Source organism: Salvelinus alpinus, chromosome 1 (genome assembly GCF_045679555.1).
Source record: "Salvelinus alpinus chromosome 1, SLU_Salpinus.1, whole genome shotgun sequence".
NCBI classification, from domain to species: domain Eukaryota; kingdom Metazoa; phylum Chordata; class Actinopteri; order Salmoniformes; family Salmonidae; genus Salvelinus; species Salvelinus alpinus.
This window is the reverse complement of record NC_092086.1, coordinates 36,042,769-36,070,200: the sequence shown is the minus strand read 5'-3', so window position 1 is coordinate 36,070,200 and position 27,432 is coordinate 36,042,769. Positions and strand designations below refer to the sequence as shown.

The 27,432-nt window shown below is 43.1% G+C and overlaps 1 protein-coding gene across 3 annotated transcripts in view; it reads left to right on the top strand.

Moving 5' to 3' along the window:
- LOC139574384 (acid-sensing ion channel 2) overlaps window positions 1-27,432 on the top strand; it is a 422,721-nt gene that overhangs the window by 210,795 nt on the left and 184,494 nt on the right. The window lies entirely within an intron of this gene.

The following is a 27,432-nucleotide window of genomic DNA, read 5'->3' as shown; positions in this document are numbered from 1 at the left end:
TTTCAAAACCAGACAGACAGATAGACCAGTGGGGAATGAGGGAGACAGACAGGCCAGTACACAGATGGCCAAACTGACAATGAGACAGACAGAGAGTCAGTGAGACAGACAGACAGACAGATACGAAGGTAGTCATTGATGCGTGCAAACAGACAAACAGCTCTAGGGGTTGGGGTTGGTGGATGAGGTGTTGTTGTAGGGGGAAACAGCATATGTGATGCAGGCTTGACAGGCCGTAATGAGGAGCAGTATTGGCCCAGGACCAGGTGCAGCTTCTCTGAGGGTTCCATGTCTGTCTGTGTGGCTTCACGCTTTGTCTGCTCTGCTCTGCTCAGAGCAGCACGCTCACACAGGCCCTCAGCACACAGGCCCTCAGCACACAGGCCCTAGGCACACAGCAAAGGCAGACTGGGAGAGCACAGGCTCAGAGCGCAGGCTTAGAGCTGTCACATAGCAGCTCAGCACACAAAATACTCACTGTAAAGCATAGAGAAACTTCAGTAAACAACAGTAAGCACAGAGCGTAGCAAGTGAGGACTTACTGTTGAGACTCACCTTGAGACTTTCCTTGAGACATTCCTTGAGACATACTTTGAGATATACCGTGAGACATTCCTTGAGACATACTGCACCTTGAGACGTTCCAAAGAGACATGCGGTTCTGAGACCTGCTTCTCTATGGTCCAGACATGGAGAATACAGACTGCAGGCTGACATCTGACAGACACTGACCAGAATACTGTAGAGCTAGTGTTTAGGGGATTGGAGTGGAAAACTGTTTGTACAGTGTCATTCATGACAGGCCTGTGAGGGTCCGAATGGGTCAGATCAGTTTGGCAACGGATGACAGTAACCAGACCCTCTCTCACCCACAGAAGAGGGGAGGAGGGAGCTGGTGGGGGGTTAACAGCGCACACCCTGTCAGAAATTAAAGGAGAGGAGGTCCAGAACATCCCTCTCCAAATTCACTACAGAAATGTTCCTTTGTCTCCAGAGAGTTTCCCGCCGAGACTTTAACACGTTCAAAAGCGAATACTGGAACAATATTTCTGACATAAGAACGTGGGGAAGGGTCAGAGGTGATCTAAAAAAGAATCATGTCATATGGGATTTTATTTTGTGATGTCATTTAAAAGTGATACTGTAACTTGAAAAGTATATAGACTACATGTACGAAGTCTCCATCCTCTACATTGTATATGAGATATGAACAATTATTAAAGGATTTTCTAAGAAATTAACTTCTCTAGGGTAGGGGGCAGCATTCGGAATTTTGGATGAAATGCATGCCCAAATTAAACTGCCTGCTTCTCGGGCCCAGAAGATATGATATGCATATAACTGGTAGATTTGGATAGAAAACTCTAAAGTTTCCAAAACTGTTAAAATAGTGTCTGTGAGTATAACAGAACTGATTTGGCAGGCGAAAACCTGAGAAAAATTCAAATAATTGGTTTTGTAGTTTTCTATTCAATGCCATTACAGTATCCATTGACTTAGGACTCAAATTGCAGTTTATATGCCTTCCACTAGATGTCAACAGTCTTTAGAAATTGTTTCAGGCTTGTATTCTGAAAAATGAAGAAGTAAGAGCAGTCTCAATGAGTGTAACGGCAGATTTCCTCCTCTTCGTCTGTATAGCAGGGATCGGACCAAGACGCAGCGTAGTTAGTGTTCATCATGTTTAATAATGACAAAACCGTGAACACTACAAAATACAAAATAACAAATGTGGCAAAACCGAAACAGTCCTATCTGGTGCATAGAACACAAAGACAGAAGACAACCACCCACAAAACAGGCTACCTAAATATGGTTCCCAATCAGAGACAATGACTAACCATATCAGGCCAAACATAGAAACAGGAAAACTAGACACACAACATAGAATGCCCACTCAGCTCACGTCCTGACCAACACTAAAACAATGAAAACTCAAAAGAACTATGGTCAGAACGTGACAATGAGTCGACCCTAAAGTGTCAGAGCTTTTTCATGCGCGAGACGGAGAGAGTGCGTTTCTTGTTTACCTTTTAAATTGACGACGTTATTGTCCGGTTGAAATATTATCGATTATTTAGGCTAAAAACAACCTGAGGATTGAATATAAACATAATTTGACATGTTTCTATGAACTTTACGGATTCAATTTAGATTTTTTTGTCTTCCTGTTTTGACTGCGTTTGAGCCTGTGGATTACTGAAGAAAACGCACGAACAAAACGGAAGTTTTTGGATATAAAGAGACTTTATCGAACAAAAGGAACATTTATTGTCACGATCGTCGTTAGGAGAAAGAGAGGAGGACCAAGGCGCAGCGTAATAACAATACATCTTCCTTTTTAATGAAGACGAAACAAACACGTTTACAAACTAACAAAACAACAAACCGACGAACGTGAAGCTATACAAAACAAATAAGTGCAGACACTGGCAACTTACACATAGACAATTACCCACAACCTACCTAATGACTATGGCTGCCTAAATATGGCTCCCAATCAGAGACAACGATCGACAGCTGTCTCTAATTGAGAACCAATCTAGGCAACCATAGACTTACATAAACACCTACACTGAACACAACCCCATGAACTCTACAAACACCCCCTAGACAATACAAACACCTTAGACGAGACCAAAACACACAAACATCCCCCATGTCACACCCTGACCTAACTACAATAATGAAGAAAAACAAAGATAACTAAGGCCAGGGAGTGACATTTATTGAGTAAATGAATGTCTGCTGAGTGCAACCATATGAAGATCATCAAAGGTAAGGGATTAATTTTATCTCTATTTCTGACTTGTGTAACTTGGCTGGTTACTGTTTGTAATGAATTGTCTAGTGGGCTATGTTCTCAAATAATCGTACGGTATGCTTTCGCCGTAAAGCATTTTTTAAATCTGACACTGTGGTTGGATTCACAAGAAGTTCATCTTTAAACCTATGTAAAATATGTTTTGTTTTCTGAATTTTTATAATGAGTATTTCTGTATTTGAATTTGGCGCCCAGCAGTTTCACTGGCTGTTGAAGAGGTGGGACGCTAACGTCTCACGTACCCAAGAGAGGTTAATGTGATTTTAAGAGCCATAAGAGCATTGGTCTCCTATAAACTTTGCACAGTAAGTAGCCACGCCCCGAGTGAGGTTAGAGAGCGTGTCAGCCTGACGGAACCGTCACTGTCGACCAGAGTGGATAAAAGGAATTGGTAAAGAAATTAACATTTAGACTAGAAAGGCGTTGAGCTCTAGCTCACGTCCAAAGTGGTTTGAACCCTGAATACCAACACGAGGTGGAGAAGAAAACTCCCCTCTCAGACAATCACTGGTACGGCTCATTAGCTGTCGTAAGAAACTATCTACAAAAGCTAATTTAAGTGGGATCGTTCTACTACTCTTTAAACCATCCTATTCTACTACTCTTCTTAAATCACCGCATTCTACTGCTCTCATGACAAATGGGAACTGTCGACACGGCTGGCTAGCCTATCTTCCAAGGAGCATCTTCCAGAGTGAACAACAGTAGAAGATGGGGAAGGGGGACCCCTTTTGTACAACAGAGCCTTACATTTATGCCGCTGAAAGGCCCACACCCCTCCGAAGAAAGCCTGGTTCCAACAGAGATAAATGGCGAACAAAGACGTTTACACGTAAATGCATTCATGATTTCTTACTCCAAATGGGCGGCGGTTCATGTGCAAAGTATATGATTACTGTTAGAATAGTTTCTAAAATGTGTCAATGATGTGTCTCTTTCTCGCTCTCTCTCTCTCTTTCCCTCCATGTCGTTGTGTAAAAAGCCACCATATTGTGTCAGTCCGCTATGGACCTTTTCCTAATGTATATGTATTAAGTGTGCATGTTAACCTGTGTTATCATTTAGTTAGGTAGTAAATAAATAATTCAACCAATTTGTGTAGTACTGAATCATAAGTAAGGCTGGGTTTTTTGCAGATGCAAGGAGGTTACGACTGTTCAGAATGATGATATGAGAAGGTTATGATTAATAAGTTGACTGTTTATAGATGTGATAGGTAAAGACCTTTTTAGAGTTTAATTCAGGAAATGGTAACTCTTTAAAGAACCACTCTCGTGGTGCCCCAAATTCCTAATGCGGGAATCGGGTAACAATTAAACACAGTTAGTTGATTAGATAAATAACAGTCATAAGATTAATGAAAGTAAAGTCACAACAACAGTATATAAGTCTATTAGTACAGCTTTGTGCCAAAGAATAATAAGGACCTTGTGAGCTGAATAAAGACATACTCCCTCTATGGCAGGCAGAGGTGACTGGTCTGATGTAGCTCTTCACAGGACTAAGCTCAGATCATTCATAGCAGGCCTGCTGTGCACACAGGACAGACACAACAGAGAGCACTGTGGCAGTAGAGTCACTCCTCTCCTCCTCAGCTGATACTGAGTGAGACTTTGTGTGTGTGTCGGGCAGGTATTTTTGAAGATTCATTGCAGTTTGTGTGTGTGTGTGTGTGTGTGTGTGTGTGTGTGTGTGTGTGTGTGTGTGTGTGTGTGTGTGTGTGTGTGTGTGTGTGTGTGTGTGTGTGTGTGTGTGTGTGTGTGTGTGTGTGTGTGTGTGTGTGTGTGTGTGTGTGTGTGTGTGTGTGTGTGTGAGGGAACGTACATGTTCATGCATGGGTGTGTGTGTGTGTGAGAGTTGCTGCAGGCAGGCTGCCTCTCTCCTGTATAGCAGACTGGCAGGCTGGGCCATCTCCCCAGCGCAACACGGACCATTGCTTCCTTCTGCAGAGAGAGCACCATTAGACCTCTCCCATCTCCCATCAGAGGACACAGGCAAACACTAACACAGTCTACCCTCATTAAACACAGTCACTTAGAATTTAGAGGACAGTGCTCCCTCCTCGTCTCCCTCCGTGCCTGTCTGCATGGCTTCTCTCCTTCTCACCCACCCATAGAATAAGCGCCACAGACAATTGCACCTATCAAAAATGTATTTATTAAAAATTGTTGTACTTACCCCTTTTTCTCCCCAATTTTGTGGTTTCCAATTGGTAGTTACAGTCTTGTCCCATCGCTGCAACTCCCGTACGGACTCGGGAGAGGCGAAGGTTGAGAGCCATGCGTCCTCTGAAACACGATTCGGCCAACCGCACTGCTTCCTGACACACTGTCCGGAAGCCAGTCGCTCCAATGTGTCGGAGGAAACACCGTACACCTGGCGACCGTGTCAGCTTGCATGCGCCCGGCCGCCAGAGGGAGTAGCAGAAACGCGATTGGACATGGACATCCCAGCCAGCCAAACCCTCCCCTAACCCGGACGACGCTGGGCCGATTGTGCGCCGCCTCATGGGTTTCCCTGTCGCGGCCGGCTGCGACACAGCCTGGAATCGAACCCGGATGTGTAGTGATGCAGTGCCTTAGACTGCTGCACCACTCGGGAGGCCCAGCTAAAATGTATTGAGTTTGAATCTAACAGCTTGCTGTGTGGTGGATATGCAGGTTTTATAACCCATGGACTCTGTGGCTGCTCAAATGAGCTCAGTTTATCTTCACACACTAGGACAAAAAGGAAAATGGAAATGAATAGCATCCAAATCTTCTCTGGGGCTGAGAGAGCATAATGGTGAAGCTAGTGGGGGTGATAGGGACAATGTTATTATAGCCGCCTGAATCTAGCAAAAACAAAAAAGTGCCAGAAAATGTTTGTCGTTAACTCTGTGTGGGATTACAGATGAACTCTATCTACGAGGGGGAGAGAGTCCACCCCTCCACCCTGTCGTAAATCCACAAGGACAAGCGATCAACCTCCACGGCAATTACACATGACCCACATGCATCGTGGTGATATGCAAATGAGCAGGGCTAAAGGCTAACGACTCAGAGGGAAGGGTTGCTGTGGAGCTGCTGATGTTCCTCACCACACCACTGTCTCTCCACATTCTACAGTACTGTCTGGGATTCTGGACAAATTGAAGATGTTTGTTTTTCTAGTATTTTTGCTGTTTTTATTTTTGCTGTTTTTGCTGCTGTTGTGCAGTCTCTCTCTCTCTCGCTCTCCTTCTCTCTCTCTCCATTTTCAACCATATAAATCCCTCACTGAGACCAAAAAACCTGCAGCTAAAATCGATGCTCAAATCCCATCTTCAGGCCTTTTCTCTGTGGATATTGGACTGTGGATATTGCGGCTAACAAACACACACCACTATAGACTGGAATTGATTTTCCTGGACCCGACAGACATCAATTCTGGCCCTGGAGTTTTAGGAATTAGTGGATTTAGGGCAGTTAGTTACAACGTAGTTATATGTGGTAATATTGAGTGTATTGTAATTATGATGATCAAGGCTGAAGATGAGCCGAGATATGACAAGATGAACGCAGTAGGTGCGTCGCTCTGACCATCGTCAGGACATTAGAATTCATGACGTGTGTATATGACGTGAGACTCCCTCAGGACCTCATAGGAAAAGGGCTGCCAGTGGCAACGGCAATGACAAGCTCATCCTGTTATATTCAGGCTCATAGACAGTCACTTACCTGTCAGCCCAGGACAGTGCAGGACAGGGGAAGATTTTACATTATGATGTGTGTGTACAGTATGTGTGTGTGTACAGTATGTGTGTGTGTATGACGTCTGTCGGTGTCTAGTCAGTGTGTCAGGTGTGTGAGACTCCCTCAGGAGCCCTTATAGGAAAAGGCTCTGGGCAGCAGAAGACTCATCTTCACATATTCAGTTTGAGACACTCACCTGTCAGCACAGGACAGGACAGGGGAGGATTGATTACCGTGACCACGGGGGCCATGGTGCCCTCTTCACACCTCAGTCCCAGGGGCCGTGGCTAGAGAGAGATAGTGTTGGTCAGGTCACTGAGACGTGCTTGTCCTTACGATCAGCCAGTGCTGTGACAGTGGATCACCCCACTGCTGACAGGGCCGACTCCCCCATGGTCAGACCAGAAAGTCATCCTCTTCACACATTAGACAACAGCACTGCTCCCCTCCCACAGGCACACAGCCCATTAACAATGCTCACCGGGGCTACGGCCTAATGCTCACTGGGGCTATGGCCTTGTCTATATTCACTCTATGTGTGTGTGTGTGTGTGTGTGTGTGTGTGTGTGTGTGTGTGTGTGTGTGTGTGTGTGTGTGTGTGTGTGTGTGTGTGTGTGTGTGTGTGTGTGTGTGTGTGTGTGTGTGTGTGTGTGTGTGTGTGTGTGTGTGTGTGTGTGCGCGTGTGCGTGTGCGTGCGTGCATACACGTGTACGTACAGTATGTGCATGGTCTTCGCATTTTCAAAAGATCTGTAGTACCTATCTGTGTGTTCCATGACATATTCCTGCAGTCTTAAATAATGAGCCGTGTGAACTATTAAACACGTGAACTACTGTGTGTATTATTGATGATGTGGATGTGAGTAGTTTACATGCTGCTGTATGTCACTGACACGGATGTTGTGAAAGATGCCACAGGGATATACTGTATTTTCCTGTGGAATAGACATAGCAGGCTGAATACATCTGGAGGCCATGCAGGATACTGTCAATATTTAGCAGGATACAGCAGGGAAGCTATACATTAGGAGATAGAGCAGCATAGCCAAGCTGGATACATGCACTAGGATTTGATGTAGCAGTAATAATGCTTAAATGCATACTGTTAAGCAGTTGGAGAGTACCGTATTTGCACATTTAATTTGACTCTGGAACGTCTCTCCGTATTGAGATTCCAGTCAGGAAGTTAATCATTGATTCAAAATATTTTATGATGGCCATTGGCCACCACTTGTAGCTGATAAGGCCCTTTGAGTGATAAAATGGATTCCATTTTGTCTTTCATTATGTAGATAATGGCTGGTTCATCTGTGGTGTTGTTCCATTTCATTGTCAGTGATTGAATGGGACAGGAATTATTTCCTAGTTTTATGCACTGACATGAAGTGACATCACGGCAGAGAGTTCTCGATGTGTCTGTGCTTGTGTGTTAGGGGAAGCATTTAAATGGGTTTGCGTCGACACTTAAGTGAGAGAGTTGAAAGGACATCAACCCGTAGGACATCTTGGATATAAGATGGCAAAACCAAAAGAACAGCTTTAACTACTGCCTAGTAGTAACCAATTTCCTCACCAGATATTCAAGTTCACTTTCCATATTCTAGATGCAGTATGCATAATCAAAACCCTGCATAATCAATTTGGTTATGCAGATCTCAGAAAGCAGTGCCTTTGAGACATTGTGGCCTCAAAGCGTATTAATTAACATCACCAACTATACAGGGCAGTATGAACTAAAAGAGCTGTGTGGTGGTGGTGCTTCAGAGGAGACAGGATAATGGAGACAGCTGCTCCAATCCCTGTCTTTCAGCAGTCAGCCACAGTAGAGTCATTCTCTCTGGTGTCACTGAGACACACCCTGATGATGTGACCACAAACACAGAGGACAGGGGAAGGGAGGGGAGGGAAGAAGAGACCAGTTCCTCTTAATGAAGAGATGAAAGCAGCTCATACATTAGAGACACAGTGTCATATCATCACTGGGACACTTTGGAACGCAAACCTTCAGTCACTCTGATCCCACTGAGGGGATGTAAGTCTTAGAATAGCTTGCCTTCAAGAAATGAAAAGGTGTGTGCGTGGCTATGTGTGTGTGTGTGGGGGGGGGGGGGGGGGTGTCTCTGTATGTTTGTGTGTATATTTATAAAAGGATAGTATGCCCACACAGGTCTGCTGTATTGATATTGAATCAACACATCTTGGCAAGCGGTGAAGGTGCTGAGACCAATATCCAATAACCCCTCAGGCCTACAGCAGCCAGTTTAAAGCTAGAATCCTCTGTCACCCCGCCTCTGTTTGGGTAAAAGGCTAAGGGATGGGGCTGGAGAAATGTAACCACTCTCAAATTCATAGACAGAGCTATGGATGCAAGGACTGACCATCCATGATATTATTAAAATGATAGTTTTACCAGAGCCATGTATTTAGTGTTATGACATTGAGGTTTCTGCATTATGATACATTTACATGACACTACAACATTCTATGGCAGTCATGTCAGCTCCCCATTAACATTACATGGGGAATATTTCATCAATGCTATGTAACTTAACCTGTCTCACTCCCCCGTTCCGCTAGCGGAACTCCTCCCACATTCCACTGAAAAGGCAGAGCGCGAAATTCAAAAAAATGTTTTTTAGAAATATTTAACTTTCACACATTAACAAGTCCAATACAGCATATGAAAGGTACACATCTTGTGAATCAAGCCAACATGTCCGATTTTTAAAATGTTTTACAGGGAAGACAAAATATGTAAATCTATTAGCTTCGTCAGCAAAAGAGAGCACTTTTCTAACTCCATCAGTTTTTTACTCTGTCACTAGCTATCACTAATTCGACCAAATAAAGATATATATAGCCACTAACCAAGAAACAACTTCATAAGATGACAGTCTGATAACATATTTATTGTATAGCATATGTTTTTTTTGAAAAATGTGCATATTTATGGTATAAATCATAAATTACATTTCAGCTACAATCAGAAATTGCACCGAAAGCAGCCATAACATTTACAGACACCAACGTCAAATAACTAATTACTCATCATAAAACATATCTGAGAAATACATACTGTGCAGCAATTGAAAGACAGGATTCTTGTGATTCCAGACAATATTTCAGATTTATTAAATGTTTTATAGCGAAAACAAAATGTAGCGCTAAATTAGCATTGCCACGCCAGCCAGAACCAGCTGGGCGCCCACGACCAGTTCACATGCACGACCGATATATGAAATAACATTATAAATTGGGCCTTACTTTGGCTGATCTTTCATCAGAATGTTGATCAAGATGTCCTTAGTCCAGATGAGTCGTTCATTCCATTCAGAATGGTACCTTTCCCACTTCAGGTACTAGTCGAGTGGCACGGATCTCTCCCAGTAAACAAAGTCACACAACGGAACACGTCAAAACTCCCGAAAAAATTCAAATAATCTGATTAAACTATATTGAAAAAACATACATTACGATGATATGGTCTCATTTATCAAATCAAATCCGAGCCGGAGATAGTTGACATCCGAAACGGCAGCAAAACAAAACACAATCTCTCTTCAAAGTCGCGCACTTCAGACTTCCGGAAATGGACGGTCACGTCAAAGAAATAGGTCTTATTTCACGTCAGAACAAGATAAACACAAAATTTCTCCTCTGACGTCCTCTTGACACACAGAGGAAGGCGTATGAGGTGTGTTTCGGGTCATAGGTGGCATGACCATGTATAGGCAGAGCGTTGAAGCGAGCATAGACATCTTGCATTCTACTTCCTGGTCAGGGAAAGTGCTGCCAAATTACTTCTGTTGGACTCAGAGAAAAAATTCAAACGTTTTTAGAAACTAGAGGTTGTTTTCTATCCAATGGTACTAAAAATATGCATATTGTACTAGCAAGAATTGAGTACGAGGCCGTTTAAAAATCATACGATTTTCACCAAAAGTGAAAATAGCACCCCTGGTCCTCATCAGGTTTAATATCTAGAATTACAACAATATTCACACCTCTAAAAGTTGTCTTAACTCTCTAAATCAGTGGTCACCAACCCTTTCTGAGTCAAGATCACTTTCGGAGTCAAAAAGCAAGCAGAGCTCTACCGCTCAGATGTAGTTTTAAATGTAAGCCTATGCAACATTATGCTAATGAAACGAGGTTTGTGCAGTAGGCCTAAAACATTATCACAGCATATTGGTTATGCTTGGCCTGCCAATATTGTTCTTCTCAGACAATATTATATTTCAAAACTCGAGCTTTGAAAACAGAATAGATCAGTTGTTGTATCACTTGCGAGGCACAGCTGAGCATAAATGGAAATAAACTGCATCTGATGGTCAGTCTCAGCAGAGGGAGAGAGCTGCAGTCTGCCTCACAGTCCCTGCTCGCTCCTTTCCTCTGGTGAGACTGACAAGCGAAAGGGGAAACCATCTTCCACCTGACTTTTATTTCTGCCTCATGCACAAATTCATGTGACCAGAGAAAGTGAAATATTTATAAAATAGACGCGAGCTGCTAATAGTCAAAACGCAGGCCTATCGATACACTTGGCTACTCATTCATTGCAGATGCAGCTATAACCATTCATTGCAGATGCAGCTATAACCATTCATTGCAGATGTAGGTATAACCATTCATTGCAGATGCAGCTATAACCATTCATTGCAGATGCAGCTATAACCATTCATTGCAGATGTAGCTATAACCATTCATTGCAGATGCAGCTATAACCATTCATTGCAGATGCAGCTATAACCATTCATTGCAGATGTAGCTATAACCATTCATTTCAGATGCAGCTATAACCATTCATTGCAGATGCAGCTATAACCATTCATTGCAGATGCAGCTATAACCATTCATTGCAGATGCAGCTATAACCATTCATTGCAGCCGGTTGTAGCACAAGTGGAAGTAGGGAAAAGCGCATTTTCTCTTTTGTAAAAGTGTTGTATAAAAACAGTGTTGACAGTGCTGAATAACATTTTTAACATGAACTCACCATAAAAGCAGCAGCTTTTTGCTGTATTCTTTGACAGTCTCTCTCTGGTCATGGTTTTAAAAGTTAGGAAATCTCACTTAAGCTAGTATCAAACTTTGCTGTGGGATTGTGGAAGCTGTAGGCACGGTGATTTGAGTTATCCAATTGGCCAGCGCAGTAGGCACACTTGGATTAGCTCTCCAGGTCCGCCGGGTAAGCGGAGTTTGTCCATTCAGACAAATGAAATGGTTTAAAATGGGAACACATTGCCTACACGGCGCACAGGGCTTCTGAATCAAGTGCATCCACCGCCAACCGAATTTAGAAAAAAGTGGGCTTTTTAAATCAGTTTTTTATTTATTAAAAGTTTTATTCCCAACTTGTCTTGTGTTAGGTAGGGATAGCACAAGCCATGTTCGCTGCAGGTAGTGTACTGTACTGTAGTCTCCATACAGTAATGTAGTACTGGGATAATTAACAGAGCTGTATCTGTCTGTGGTGGCCCTGCCATCTGTCGACGCCTCCCTCCCACCAGCCACATACAGGTGACCATATGTGAGAAGAGTTGTGACAGATCTCAATGCGCTTTTGTTTTTCAGCTCAATATGGCGTCTTTTCACACCAGGCTTCACAATGCATCGTGAAGGGGCCTATCTCTTTTCCCCATAGATCCCTCTCCTTCTCTCTGCTCATCCACTTGTTTAATCATCCTCTCTCCATTTGTTTTTCCCACCTTCACATAGCTACTGCCTTCCACAGAAAATCCCCTCATCAGGCTTTAAATGAAAGAGTGGTAGGGGGACGGTGTCCAACTGCTCCGTGTGTCATAGCTGAGAAGCGGTCCTCAGGGTACAGGATATTGAGTTCTGAGGACATGGAGGGTTTTCTCTGGAACCTCGGAGTCAGGCTGCTTTCTCCAATTACCATCAGATGAGCGTATCAGAGGGCATGGCGTGAGCTCCTTTATCGCTCTCTCTCCTCTCTCTTACTGTTCACCTCCAATTCCATGTTGGACATTCACTGGATCGTTAAGGTCGTAAATATGGGCAAATATTGTCTTTCTCAGCCCCCTTGAAACCTAGAGAGCTAAAACCCTCCTCACACATAGCCACACACACACACACCAATTTAATATCCTCAGAGTGTGAAACTGTTTCCCATTTTTCAAATTCTGTAATACTTGTCTTCACCTCTTCATTTAGTTTATTTTCTTTGAACAAGGACTCTCCTCTGATGTACCAGCACTCTCCTCTGATGTACCAGCACTCTCCTCTGATGTACCAGGACTCTCCTCTGATGTACCAACGGAGTGCCCCCCCCATCCTTCATTGCCCAACCTTATCAAATTTCACCAATAATTAAACGTCAACTCCTATGTTCACTCGTCTGCCAGATCAAGATCAAAGCAGCAGGTAGAGGAGAATCAGCAGTTTGTGCACTGCAGGCCAGGCTGTAGAATGAGGACAGCTCGCCTAAACGGCTAATGCATTTCTCCACTTTTAATTTCAAAGGATTGAGCGCAAACACAGAAAAGGCTGTGGCAGCACAGTATGTGTGCCAGGGCAGTGGGTTGTGATATCTCAGGTTCTTTTGGAGCTGGCGCTTTCACCGATGTTGTTGTTGTCACAGTCAGTCACGACCATCTTTCCCAGGGGAGGTTTGCTCTGAAAAACGTTTTCTAAGGGCACTTATCAGACATACACTGAGTATACATAATATTAAGAACACCTGCTCTTTCCATGACATAGACTGACCAGGTGAATCCAGGTAAAAGCTATGATCCCTTATTGATGTCACTTGTTAAATCCACTTCAATCAGTGTAGATGAAGGGGAGAGACAGGTTAAATAACATTTTTTAAGCCTTGAGACAACTGATACAAGGATTGTGTGTGTGTGCCATTCAGGCTGCAAGAACAAATATTTAAGTGCCTTTGAACGGGGTATGATAGTAGGTGCCAGGCGTAGGGCTGTTGCGGTGACTGTATTGCCGCCACACTGGCAGTCATGAATCATGACCGCAGTAAAATTCCATGTGACCATTGAGCCACGGTAATCTCCTTTTATGTATGCTCTCTGGACATGCTTTGGTAGTACGCAACTTGCTAATGACCATCAGGTCCTAATGGCCTGGTACTCAGGGCTCTATTGTCCCTCTAATCACTCTGACATCACTGCAAATGCAATCAAAACACTTATCATCAAAACAGTATCATGCTTTTAAAACTCACCTCACTGTGATGATCCATTTGAAAACCATGGTCATTGTGGATGTTGTTTCAAAGCCTAACACAACAAAATGGACAGTGCTTTCTAAGGTGGTGACTCACGCAAAACAACCTTACGCATATTAGAGCTGATGCATAGGCTTATGAGCCTGAATTAAAATGATTGTGCCGTTATACAATACATACTCTACCGCATATTACGCATGGCAGAAAAACATCAAACAAATCGGATTTAAGATGTCGTTGGTATATAATTGGTCTAGCCTGTACTCCAACATTAAACACATTGGAGTAATGGCCTTTGAGTGTGGACTGCATTATTATGCATACTGGACTGGTTACCTTCTGCTACACTCCAAACTGTCTATCCAGGAGTCTGGGAGAGAACATATAGGCCGAGGCTATTCTGTTGGTTCATTGATTGTGCAATGTTACAAATTAAACACTGGGTAGCTGCAGGAACAGGGCTGGAGAGCTCATGCATACAGAGGTTGTGCGGAATATCATCTGTCAAACAGCGAGAACATGCTCCTCAAATACTGGTTGATGCATGGAGTGACATAAGTGGGCCATTCTAAATCTAAACTAATGTAGCATATTAGTAAAGATTCAATTGAGAATAGTCTGATGGGTGAAAATATGATGAGAAAACAGCTGTGCAGCCTGAGGCAAGGAACAGAGCACAAGCTTTTTTTACGACTTTCTCACGTCATCAATAGCCTCTAGTCGCATCATGCAGACCATATATGTTTTGATTTCTAGGACATTCTAAGGTTTGTATCACTCACGACTAACGTTGCCAAGTAACTCTAAATCTAGCATATACGACCTGTTTCAAATGATAACTTTTACGCTGCGCAATTTCAATATCAGGAAGGTGTTCCTAATGTTTGGTGTACTCAGTGTATGTAGCTCAGTAGCTGACAACAGTTTCCACTTCAGACCTGTGAAGAGCCACTGGCCCAGTGCAGCCACTCTCAGACCTGTGCCACAGAGACCACAGGGTCAAATCCTGGTCATATGTACATCGAAATACACTGGAGTATTCTTGTTGCATTTTTACCCTTGGTTTGACGTTCTTGCTCTTTAATGGATAAACCTATTTTTGTCTCCCTTTAGTCTGCCTTCTACGGCTATGCAAGCTGAGGTCTTTATGATGGGAGCACCTCAGTAGAGCAGTGATTCAACTAGCTTTAATGGTACTTGAACTTCCCAAGCGTTATGGCTACATACTGTAACGAGACACAACTATTCCCTCTGAGCCTCATCTAATTAGTGGAAAGCACAGAATACAGGTCCAGTCACTGTCATTTAGCACGCAGTGACACATTTCATTTAGCACGCAGTGACACATTTCATTTAGCACGCAGTGACACATTTCATTTAGCACGCAGTGACACATTTCATTTAGCACGCAGTGACACATTTCATTTAGCACGCAGTGACACATTTCATTTAGCACGCAGTGACACATTTCATTTAGCACGCAGTGACACATTTCATTTAGCACGCAGTGACACATTTCATTTAGCACGCAGTGACACATTTCATTTAGCACGCAGTGACACATTTCATTTAGCACGCAGTGACACATTTCATTTAGCACGCAGTGACACATTTCATTTAGCACGCAGTGACACATTTCATTTAGCACGCAGTGACACATTTCATTTAGCACGCAGTGACACATTTCATTTAGCACGCAGTGACACATTTCATTTAGCACGCAGTGACACATTTCATTTAGCACGCAGTGACACATTTCATTTAGCACGCAGTGACACATTTCATTTAGCACGCAGTGACACATTTCATTTAGCACGCAGTGACACATTTCATTTAGCACGCAGTGACACATTTCATTTAGCACGCAGTGACACATTTCATTTAGCACGCAGTGACACATTTCATTTAGCACGCAGTGACACATTTCATTTAGCACGCAGTGACACATTTCATTTAGCACGCAGTGACACATTTCATTTAGCACGCAGTGACACATTTCATTTAGCACGCAGTGACACATTTCATTTAGCACGCAGTGACACATTTCATTTAGCACGCAGTGACACATTTCATTTAGCACGCAGTGACACATTTCATTTAGCACGCAGTGACACATTTCATTTAGCACGCAGTGACACATTTCATTTCACATGACATATTCATCTCCAGAGAAAGTTTTCGGTGCAGTTTGTAATGTTGCTACCTCACCTCCAGATCCGTGCGTGGGTATAGTTTGTTGAGGTTACATAGCTCTCTAAAACATACAGAATAAGTTAACTTTCTAAACTTTAGAGCTGGAATACTGAATATAAACATTGTAGTCATGGCAACTGCTGTGCAGAAATGATTGCTATTTGTCTATCAGGTAATCAGTATTATTGTGGAACATATAGTGCCGTCAAACTCAACTCTAGACCTCGAAGCCAGTTCCCCTGCGTACTTCCATTCTTCCCCTCTAATCAGGGACTAATTTAGACCCGGAACACCAGGTTTGTGCAATTAATTATCAGGTAGAACAGATATCCACCAGGACCTCATAGGGTAAGAGTTGAATAGCCCTTGATTTAGGGCTTGATGGCTTGATTCACATTTGAGGCCATAATAATCTATTATGGGCAATGCAAATTAAATGGGTGGTTTATGTCATTAAACTCAAAATGTATCACTGACAATGTCATGCTGCCTCGTGGGAGGCATGTCATTCTGAAACTCATTATTTTCATAAGATTGGACCGTAAAATGAGGTGGCTGATTTAGGCAGGTAGTAGATGATGTTGCTTGTTGACATGCCCATGAAAACAATGTTATTTACTTCAAGCCTCTGAAGAGCTTAACAGGCTCTCTGCTATCCCCTCACTTCAATCCTTTCTGTCCACCACAGATAATAGTCCACACAGTTTAGAAACAAATGGCTCAAATAACCACTCAGCATTCACAGGGAGCCATGCTGCCTCATCTGCATTCTAGGTATCTAATCTACTCTGTCCTTCACGTCTAATCCAGCATGTTGTCCGCTGTAGCTGAACCAACGACTCTCTTCAAATGACCAATTCATAAGGCCTTTGCATAAAGTGTGCTACTTTCCATGGGGCCTAACAGCATGTTGTAGAGCAGAGAGGTTTTGAAAAAAATTAGTGGCCAACCAAAGCTGGTTAATGAAGACCAGTGGAGTGCTGCAGTGGCTTACGGGCCCACAGCCACACGAGTGGGCTGGCTCTTTCATTCAGACGGCCCACATTACAGGAAGGCTCTGCAGTAGACCCTTATCTCCTGGTGTGTAGCTGGAGCAGAGGAAAGGGCTGGAAGAGGGTCAAATAGAAGGAAGGAGAAAACCTGATGTGATGTGGATGTCCAAAGAGGGGTCAGGCCAGACAGCTTTCTGTTAATGAAAGAAGATAATGTTGATCGTCTGTTTTTTGTTTGACTTGGAGATATTGTATTTCTCAGAAGAGAGATATTTCAGAGGGTTTTGAGAGCGAGACTTCATGATTTGCATTATAGGAGGAAATGTTCAGAATGGTAATCACTTGCAGTGCAAGATTTGATTCCATAAAATAGTGACTCTATTTGATGACTTTAGGAACAGCTATATTTATGTATCAGTGGAAGCACATTGCATATTCACCCACTGTGTCCTCTATTACAGTTTTTTGGTCTGTTTGTAAATGTTTAAGTGCTTTAACTGTTGTACTCTCAGTTGAGGGTTTAGTTAGACTTGGAACTCTAGGGTACAGTATGTGCCAAATGATAAAACTGTATCTACATGTCTTCCTGAAACCTCTATGATGTAGTCGAGGCCAGTCAGTTGGAATTGCTCCACCCACTGCCAGAGATTGTATGTAAATGTTTATTTTTATGAGAGAATATGACGCCCTAATTGTAGTTGGAAAACATGAACGACTTGCTCAGGGAGGGAAATTACAATCAGACCCTATAGTAATAGCAGGCCCGGCACAAGGATGACATGCCTGAGGGGACTTTTTAAATCCATGGGAGGAACAACTATTGCTGTTTTAGAGCCTGATAGCACAAAGTAGATTGGTCCTACTTCTGTTCAAATGTTAACAAATTGATCTGAAATGGATCCGTACACATCGCTTTCTACACTGAACAAAAATATAAATGTAACATGTAAAGTGCTAGTTCCATGTTTCATGAGCTGAAATAAAAGATCCCAGAAATGTTCCATATGCACAAAAATATTATTTATCTTACAGATATTGTACAAATATGTTTACATCCTTGTTGGTGAGCTTTTTCCCTTTGCCAAGATAATCAATCCATCTGACAGGTGTGGCATATCGAGAAGCTGATTAAACAGCATGAACATTACACAGGTGCACCTTGTGCTGGAGACAAGGCCACTCTAAAATGTGCAGTTGTCACGCAACACAATACCACAGATGTCTCAAGTTTTGAGGGATTGTGAAATTGGCATGCTGACTGCAGGAATGTCCACCAGAGCAGAGAATTTGGCAGTACGTCCAACCGGCCTCACAACCGCAGGCCACGTGTATGGCGTTGTGTGGGCCACCGGTTTGCTGATGTCAACGTTGTGAACAGAGTGCAACGGTGGGGTTATGGTATGGGCAGGCATAAGCTACTGACAATAAACCGATAGCATTTTATCAATGGAAATTTGAATGCACAAAAATTCCATGACGAGATCCCATTGTGACCCATTGTGTGACCAACAGTTGCATATCTGCATTCCCAGTCGTAAAATCAATAGATTAGGGCCTAATTAATTTATTTCATTTGACTGATTTCCTCAAATGAACTGTAACTAACTAAAATCAATGAAATAGTTGCATGTTGTGTTTATATTTTTGTTCAGTATATAATGAAACAAGAAAGAAATGTGCCACACTACGACTTGTGTATCTGAAATGCAGCTGTAGCTGCAGTAGGCCTACACATCATTTTGCCTACCAGCACGCCCAGATCAGCTCTACAGAATGAGCACCACTAGGCTATCAAAGATTCTTACAGGCTTCATAGCTTCAACTTCAATCATTACAACTATAGGCTACATTTCTGTCAAATTTGTGACACTACGTAATGAGCATAACCCAGCCACCACCCTCCAGGTGAGCAATATTTTCTGTGTGGGAGTTACAGAAAAGCAAACTAAATCAAACTAAGTGCATATTCTATAGTCATAGCTGATGTGAAATGACCTACCTGGCAGTAGCCAATTTGAATCTGCCGCGAATAAGAGTAAAAACCTATTCTGAGAGCAGCACACTATAGCAAGAGAACAGGGAGGGGGGAAAAAGTAGGCTATGAGTCGTTTTCAGTCTTGACACCACTTGTACAGTAGCCTATTACACAACGACTGTGTACTGCAAATGAATGTTAACAGAGTGAAAGTTGCTTACTTCTTTTAGTAGGCTACATACAGTGTTGGTCCCATTACCGCGACAAACAACATTTACAAAAATGTAGTCCTATCTGAAATGCAGCCATATAAACAACAACTGTTGTGAAGAGAAGCCCTGTGAAGACTGGTATCCCAAGATGTGCTCATTAAAACAGCACACACTGTATCCATCTATTCAGGACCATGGACAGAAGGTTACTTCTATATAGTTAGATGCACTGCCCATTTCAGCACCACCGGAGTGGACAACCGGACAACAGGAGCACTGTACCAGGGCTCACCTCAGATCATAACCAATAGATTGGTCATTAAAAATATATATATTTCAACTTTATTTAACCAGGTAGGCCAGTTGAGAACAAGTTCTCATTTACAACTGCGACCTGGCCAAGATAAAGCAAAGCAGTGTGACACAAAACAACACAGAGTTACACATAGGATGAACAAAAGTACAGTCAATAACACAATAGAAAAATCTATATACAGTGTGTGCAAATGGAGTAAGGAGGTAAGGCAATAAATAGGCCATAGTAGCGAAGTAATTACAATTTAGCAAATTAACAATGAAGTGATAGATGTGCAAGTAGAAATACTGGTGTGCAAAAGAGCAAAAAAGTAAATAAAAACAATATGGGGATGAGGTAGGTAGTTGGGTGAGCTATTTAAGGATGGGCTATGTACAGCTGCAGCGATCGGTAAGCTGCTCAGATAGCTGATGCTTAAAGTTAGTGAGGGAGATATAAGTCTCCAACTTCAGCGATTTTTGGAATTCGTTTCAGTCATTGTCCCTATACCCATCAAATAACAGGAACCTGTATATCTATCAATAGCAATTGGACGCGCAAAAGCAAGCAGTGACATTAAGAATCACAAATACATCTCAAATATTAGTTAGAGTAAAAAGCAAAGACCTAAACTATACATTACATAAAAAGAATAATGAATAATTCATGGCCATAAAGGTCCATAAAGGTTGTAGCTTACCATTTGTAGCCTCCTCCATGCTGTGTTGAACCTCATGAGAAGTTTCTGATTCCATTCTCCTTCCTGGCGAAATGTACTTGTCAGGTCACTCTCAAATGCCAGCTGGACAAGCTCAGCTTTTCATTGATCTGATGTAACATGCAGTCTGTGTTCACTGAATACGTTCTTCAGGGTAGAGAAGGAATTTCTACACATTGCTGTAGAAACATGTTAATCCATGTTTCAGTGCCTAAAGCACAGTCGGCATTGCTGACAAAGACCCGCTGTATTTTTGAGGAATACTGAGTGGGGTCCATTTGTTGTTGTTGGCTGTGGTGGCGATTTCACTTTGCAACAATGTGCGAGACACAATAAACTCTGTTTCCACTGGTTCAGTTTAGGTTAGATCCAACAGGTCGTCAGGTGCTACTGGCTGGGGTAACGGAGGTGCTGGTACTTTTTGTGATGTTACCCTCGTGCTGCTGGTGCTAGGCCCTGGCTCTTCTCCATCTTGTTGGTCAGCAGGAAACGTGGGGGATGGGTGGGTATTACATTTCCTGCCAGGCTCCTCAACCTCGGTGGTCAGGCCAGCAGGCTACACAATGAGCTCGGTATACCTCTCTACATGGTGGTCCTCGGTCCTGTTGCTGTTGGCAGTGCCCAGCCATGTTCAGATATCCATGCTGATCAAAGCTTAGCCAGCTATAATTATTCAGCGTGCTGCTACCAACACTTAACAAAGCTAGTAGCTGCTAGCTAGTCTATTATTAACTGTCTGCAAAAGGGAACAACTTTTTTCACTCTCTGTGAGAAAAAAACGATCAATTTGAACACGCCCTGGGTGGCATCCAATGAGCTTCCTTATCAAGGTAATGAAGGTGGCACCTCATGACATTGCATGGCTAGGTGCCCAATCAGAATGCATTTGGGGGATTTTAAATTAGTGCCCCCTCCCTCCCCCTTCCTCAGATCTCGAGCACACACACCTGGCTTATAGCCTTTGTCCTGGTCTGCGCTACTGGTAGGCCCAGCGGCGCTACACTGGAAAAACCGGGCATTGTAATTCATATACCATTTGTTATGTTTATGGGGAAACAACACTTGGGGGTCCACAACAACTTTCACAAATTCTATCTGGGGGGTCCATGCCAGGCTTTGCCAAGCCGTAGAGCCAGTCCTCCTTCCATGTCAACGTGACCACATTAAGTCTGAATTCTATTACTTAGATTCTTTTTACATTATACAAAGGTCGTTATTGTAATAGCTCCTTATAGTGCTGCCCCTTTCACACTGAGTGTTATTTAAATGTCTGAGTTTCATGACTCATTCACAGTTGGTTCTCAGCACAACGTTTTCTATCATAGAAAACTCTCTAAATACAATGCTTTTGCTTCAATGACATACTGATTTGTTTTAAGCCAAAATAACTAGCCATACACATTTAGTAGAAAATATTATTCCTATGAAAGGCTCTGAAATATCTTCTAATTCTGTTTCTTTGCAGAAAGGTAACTGTTGCATAATCTCACAAGGATATTTCTCTCTCACTTTTCTCAATGTACTTAAATATCGGATTAGGATTAGGATTGTTCAGTCTGAGTAATTATCTCAGTTTTCCAACACAAATGATGCTGTACACTGGCTGTTTAGAGCACTGTAAACTGTTGTTAAAAGTTACCAAAATAACTGCTATGAACGGTACTCGTGTTATGAGCCATAATAGTGATGCCAGCTGAAGGAGCAGACAGTGTGCTCTAAAACACAGCCTACAGACCATTAACCTAGTACTTTCATGCCTGAGCACGCTAGGAAGCTGCAGCTCACAAAGAGAAAAACGCTAACAGCTGAAATCAAACAGGAAGACATGGAACAGAGAGGAGTGCAGTCGGGTTGATTTGTCTCGCTCTCGCTTGCTGTTATTGTGTGTGTGCCGTGTTAACATCTTCAAGGGCACACATTCACAAGCAGGAGGTAAATCAAGACTTGCCAAAGTGGACGAGAGAAGTGAAACATAATGGAGAATGAACGGCTTTACATTTCAGATGATTGCTCCTCATCACATCTCTCTACATCGTGTGTTCTCTCTCGCAACACACACATAAACACCACTGGCATAAAGAATTCATGGGATGGTAAAAGTAATGAAGAGCTTGCTTTGATCACTGTGGTGTTTGAGCTCTTTGGTTGCTCTTTTTGTGTGCCTGTATGTGATGTTAGTGAGGCCCCTCTGGCCAGATCAAAAATACATCCACACTGGCGGTCTCCATCTCTGCCCACTAACACGGGAGCATGCGTGAGGATGATGAAGAGGCTGGGATTGTGGTGTTAACTCATGCATGCAGCACCATGCTCGGTTAAGCACATTTCTCATTCTGTTTGCCTGGCTTATAAATCACTTCTCTGTAATTAGTTTACTCAGAATTAATGTTTCAAAGCAGTAATTGGATGTGATTCAGACACAATAGGCTACACAGCGACTCGTTGAATTGTTATTTTGTTCTCAGGAATTATGTTTATAAAGAGGCACCAAAGAGTGGTGTGGAACAATATGTCCCCTTAAGGAAGTCCACACTTTATAGGATATAAATGTTTTCATCTATCTTACTTTGCTGTTGTAAATGTCATGTTTTTGCCAAAGAACCTGTTAGACTGAAGCAGGTGTAAATGGAAGAGCAGCAACTCCAGGAGTCTGTTTGAGCCAACATATTATTACCATCCCACTGTATGGGCTTTTAGCAGATCCGTGAAAGGTCTGTAATAGATAATGTTACTCTAGAGGTTTGACTGGAAGGTCACGAGAGAGGAATGGCTAACAGCAACAGATTTGGCATATTTTTATTTACACCCTCACTTTCTTTCTCTCCTGAGAGATTGAAAACGCTGTGGGACGGTGTTGATCTAATGCAGGTAACCTTTAACAAGCCTCATTACTGCTGAGCCTGGGCCCACGATGTCTCTGACCTTTAGGAAGCTACCTACCCCCTCGAGGAACAGCGCCTCATTCGGGTGAAGAAAAGAGGGGAAAAAAGAAGAAAGAAAAATGTCCACAAAAGGCTCATGAATATTCCTCACACCACTCCCCCAACCTCACACCTCTCCTATCTCTGGGCAGGCAGATTGCAGGCAGATTGCATGAAGAGATACAGATACATCTGAGAGCATTATGCTGGTTTCCACTAGATTCCACAGCCACAAAGTCAAGATTGGAAATACCGAAAGGGGTTAGGGTTAGGCATAAGGTTAGCAGTGTGGTTCAGGTTTAAAATCAAATTTGAAGAACATACATTTTTGAAGTAGGCGGGTTTATGACTTTGTGGCTGAGGAAGCTTGATGCTGTTTTCATCAGAACCACTTCACTCTCTCTCTGAGAAGATAATGACCAGCATTTACATGGTGGCAGCCGTCCAAAACTCCGGACCTCCTGACAGTGTTTTCACGGTGGGCTCGGAGGATGCATTAACCTCCATCCACCATGGATCTCATGAATATCACTTACCAGGATGTTGACCAGATGGTCACCTGAGTGTTGATGTGGAAAATATTTTGTTTTGCAAGAGAATTAAGTGCCTACACGTTGGCGCCATGGAGCGACTTTGAGTTGCAGCTTTTCCCCAAGTGAGCAATTGGATGTTTGAATAGGTAGATTAGATGTTTCATGGGGCAAGGATTGGGCACAGTATATCAAGCTGGTAAGTGTAACCCTCTTAGATCAGTGTTAGTCTGTCTGTCTAATATCTCCTCATGACTGATATAACAGCTGATAAGTCCATTTGGCAGTAGTGTGTTGTGTTTGGTCCAAACTGAAGAGTGCCACTCCTGATCTAGTCTATATGGATTGCCAAGGTGGTCCTCTACCTCCACTCAGGACCTGGACCAGACCCATGTTAGGAGAACATAATGCTCTATAATGGGATATGGGCTGGACCCAGTGAATGGAGCCTGCTAGTTGGTACAGTTAACTCATATTTGTAGTTAGTATTCAAATAATGGGCCTCCGTTTTGTTCAAGAGATGGCTTGAATCCTGACCCAAAAATGTGTCAAAAACGTATGGTCCTGCCAATTCCGGATGTGACGGTTATGGGCTTTCAAATAAAATGCAAATTGGAAATCTGTTCCAGTCAGTTCAATCTGGAAGAATAATTTGAGCTCATCTTTAATTCATGGGGTGCTAACAGTACTGCGGTAGGCCAATCATCTCTCTGCACCGTTCTAGGAGCCCATTACAAAAAAGGGTCAACGCTTCCTAGGAGAAACATCTGGATACAAACCTACCACCAAGTCTCCTCCGCTTCAGCCTCCTCTCTTGCCGCTACCCCAGATCTCCCACTGCAGAATCGTCTCACGACAAGACGCATGAAGATTTAATGATGGCCACTATCGCTGCGTCACAGCCCAGAGATAATGACGCAGCAAGTTCAGCAGGTTCATGAGACAGATGTTAAGTGGGATAAATGTTTGTGTCCAATAGGAACGGAGACGAATGGAAGACGGGGGTATTATGCTAATGCCAGCCTGGAGCCTTCAAGCTGGCAGGAGATTTGAAGAGGAAAAAGAGAACTTCCAACTGAGTTTGTTTTCTTTTGTTTCCTAATGATCACGCCAGGATCTTTCTATGGTGTCAGAGTTCAAATATTCTCCCTGGGCCAAGTTGTTGTGTGTTTTTGTATGGCTGTTTTGCACCATGAGAGATTTGAGAGGTTGGAGTAGGTTAGGAATCCTACAAAGCTCGAGTGACAGTGTAAAGCACACTTCATGAAAGAAATAAAGCATGTATTAATGCGGAATTGGGAGGGTGGGTGTGGAATGTGTTACAATTGCACAACCCGAGTGCAAGCTGTTCACTGTAGAGATTTGAAGCGTTCCAACTATACATTATGTCTGTCCCTGACGCTTGCCTCTGCCAAAGATAACTAGTCCTCTCCATCTCTCAGCTCCCCTTATCTTTTTGCTCAGATCCTTGCCAACATCATACTTGATATTTCCAGCACTCTCCATGATCATTTTCTGTTGTTTTTTAAAATATACTATTCCCCTTTTCTCTACCATTCCCTTTCTTTCTCTCTCCCTCTCTTCCCTTCTATCCCCCTCTCTTCCCTTCTATCCCCCTCTCTTCCCTTCTATCCCCCTCTCTTCCCTTCTCTCTCCCTCTCTTCCCTTCTCTCTCCCTCTCTTCCCTTCCATCCCCATCTCTTCCCTTCTATCCCCCTCTCTTCCCTTCTATCCCCCTCTCTTCCCTTCTCTCTCCCTCTCTTCCCTTCTCTCTCCCTCTCTTCCCTTCTCTCTCCCTCTCTTCCCTTCTATCCCCCTCTCTTCCCTTCTATCCCCCTCTCTTCCCTTCTATCCCCCTCTCTTCCCTTCTCTCTCCCTCTCTTCCCTTCTCTCTCCCTCTCTTCCCTTCTCTCTCCCTCTCTTCCCTTCTATCCCCCTCTCTTCCCTTCTATCCCCCTCTCTTCCCTTCTCTCTCCCTCTCTTCCCTTCTCTCTCCCTCTCTTCCCTTCTCTCTCCCTCTCTTCCCTTCTATCCCCCTCTCTTCCCTTCTCTCTCCTTCTCTTCCCTTCTATCTCCCTCTCTTCCCTTCCATCCCCCTCTCTTCCCTTCTATCCCCTCTCTTCCCTTCTCTCTCCCTCTCTTCCCTTCTCTCTCCCTCTCTTCCCTTCTATCCCCTCTCCTTAAAGACAGACATAGCAACTGGAAGATATCAGTGTCACCTTGTCCATTTCAACTGCGAAGAGACACATACATTTTTTATGCATTTTGTATTGTATATTGTATTGTATTCTATTATGTATTGTATTATCTACAGTGCATTCGGAAACAATTCAGACCCCTTGACTTTTTCCAAATGTTGTTACTTTACAGCCTTATTCTAAAATGTATTAAAATAAAATCTACACACAATACCCCATAATGACAAAGCGAAATTAGGTTTTTAGAAATTTTTGCAAATTCATAAAAAATGTAAGCATAAATACGCCTATTTACGTAAGTATTCAGACCCTTTACTATGATACTTGAAATTGAGCTCAGGTGCATTCTGTTTCCATTGATCATCCTTGAGATGTTTTTACAACTTGATTGGAGTCCACCTGTGGTAAATTAAATTGATTGGACATGATTTGGAAAGGCACACACCTGTCAATAAGGTCCCACAGTTGACAGTGAATGTCAGAGCTAAAACCAAGCCATGAGGTCGAAGGAATTGTCTGTAGAGCTCCGAGACAGGATTGTGTCAAGGCACAGATCTGGGGAAGGGTACCAAACAATTTCTTCAGTATTGTAGGTCCCCCAGAACAGTGGTCTCGATCATGCTTAAATGGAAGAAGTTTGGAACTACCAAGACTCTTCCTAGAGCTGGCTCCCCGGCCAAACTGAGCAATCTGTGGAGAAGTGCCTTGGTCAGGGAGGTGACCAAGAACCTAATGGTCACTCTGACAGAGCTCCAGAGTTCCTCTGTGTAGATGGGAGAACCTTCCAGAAAGACAACCATTCTCTGCAGCACTACACCAATCAGGCCTTTATGGTAGAGTGGCCAGACGTAAGCCATGCCTCAGTAAAAGGCACATGACAGCCTGCTTGGAGTTTGCCAAAAGGCCCGTACAGACTCTCAGACCATGAAAAATAAGATTCTCTAGCCTAATGAAACCAAGATTGAACTCTTTGGCCTGAATGCCAAGCGTCAAGTCTGGAGGAAACCTGGCACCATCCCTACGGTGAAGCATGGTGCTGGCAGCATCATGCTGTGGAGATGTTTTTCAGCATCAGGGACTGGGAGACTAGTCAGGATCGAGGGGAAGATGAACGGAGCAAAGTACAGAGAGATCCTTGATGAAAACCTGCTGCAGAGCACTCAGGACCTCAGACTGGGGGTGAAGGTTCACCTTCCAACAGGACAACGACCCTAAGCACACAGCCAAGACAATGCAGGAGTGGCTTTGGGACAAGTCTCTGAATGTCCTTGAGTGGCCCAGCCTGAGCCCGTACTTGAACCAGATTGAACATCTCTGGAGAGATCTGAAAATAGCTGTCCCGCGACACTCCCCTTCCAACTTGACAGAGCTTGAGAGGATCTGCAGAGAAGAATGGGAGAAACTCCCCAAATACAGGTGTGCCTGTATCAAGAAGACTTGAGGCTGTAATCGCTGCCAAAGGTGCTTCAACAAGTACTAAATAAAGGGTCTGAATACTTATGTAAATGTGATATTTCAGTTTTTTATTTGTATTAAATTTGCAACAATTTCTACAAACCTGTTTTTGCTTTGTTAGTATGGGGGTGTTTTGTGTAGATTGATGAGGAAATAAATGGAATCCATTTTAGAATAAGGCTGTAAAGTAACAACATTTG